This window comes from Budorcas taxicolor, chromosome 5 (assembly GCF_023091745.1).
Source record: "Budorcas taxicolor isolate Tak-1 chromosome 5, Takin1.1, whole genome shotgun sequence".
Classification (NCBI taxonomy): Eukaryota; Metazoa; Chordata; class Mammalia; order Artiodactyla; family Bovidae; genus Budorcas; species Budorcas taxicolor.
This window is the reverse complement of record NC_068914.1, coordinates 32,485,127-32,486,599: the sequence shown is the minus strand read 5'-3', so window position 1 is coordinate 32,486,599 and position 1,473 is coordinate 32,485,127.

The window sequence follows — 1,473 nt, the reverse complement described above, 5'->3', positions numbered from 1 at the left end:
CTTCCAGACCTAGGGATCAAACCCGGCTCTCCCACCTTGTAGGCAGACACATCTCTCATGAACATAGATGTCAAAATCCTCAAAAATTTAACCCCTTACAAATCCAATCCAACCACGTACAAAAATAATTATATCCCATGATGAAATAGGATTTCTTCCAAATATGCAAGAAGAATCAATCAAGATAATCTACTACATCAGTGGGTTAACAAAGACGTATATGACCTATCAATTGATACAGAAAAAGCACTTAACAAAATTCAGCATCAATACATAATTAAAGAGGGTTGAAGGCAGTTTCTATAACTTGATAAAGAATATGCACAAAACGCCTACAAGCAAACATCCTAATAGTGAGAAAACCGAGGCTCTCCTCCTAAGATTGGGAAAAAGAAAAGGATATGTTCTCTCACCACTAGTCAGCATCATACTGAACTCCTAGCAAATGCAAAAGGAAACAAAAGGTACATAGAACAGACAGTGAGGAAAAAAAGAAACAACAACAACTTTGTAGATGACAGGATTGTATATGTACTGTTGACTTTAACTACTTTTGGCTCTCCCAGAAATAGAATCTTAAACAATTCAATCAGGAACTGCCTGATCAGCACTAGTTAGGTAATTTGCCTGACAGAACTTTGCCAACCCTTAAAGGAAGCTAGGACTATACAGCCATGGAATTCTCCAGGCCAGAATACTGCAGTGGGAAGCCTTTCCCTTCTCCAGGGGATCTTTCCAACCCAGGGACCGAACCCAGGTCTCCCGTATTGCAGGCAGATTCTTTACCAGCTGAGCCACAAGAGAAGACCAAGAATACTGGAGTGGGTAGCCTATCCCTTCTCCAGGGGATCTTCCTGACCCAGGAATCAAACCAGGGTCTCCTACATTGCAGGGGGATTCTTTACCAAATGAGATAGTCAGGAAAGCCCTAAAGGAGGCTAACCTTATAATAACGAATCACCTTTTCTGACTAGTACAATTTCCCTGTTTCTGTTCCCTTCTGCTCATTAAAGTCTTTCATTTTGTACAGTTCCTTAGAGATTCTTTCTATCTACTGATTGGATGTTTGATTCATGAATTGTTGAATAAAGCCATATGATCTTTGACATTACTCATTGAATTTACTTTTTAATAGTTCTGGTGGCAATGATGGGATCCAAAGGAAACTTCTGATGACACTGGGGATGGGGAGAAACACAAGTGCTGCTACTTGTGTTTTCTTTCTTCCCACCACTTTCAAGGACTGTGGATAAAGTTCCTTTTCAATTCAAGTTCTGCTGTTTATGTTGAAGTACTGATATAACTGGTTTTCCAGGCCAGGGTTAATAAGTCAGTCAAGACTGACAGGGGCCTTTTATAGAGCACCAGATCTTAGCCCTTAATCTGAGGTCCCAGTATAGGGCTTAGCAGATCATTTTGAGCTGGCAGACAGTTCAACCTGAAATCTGAGTTCCTATTCTTGGTTAGTCCACA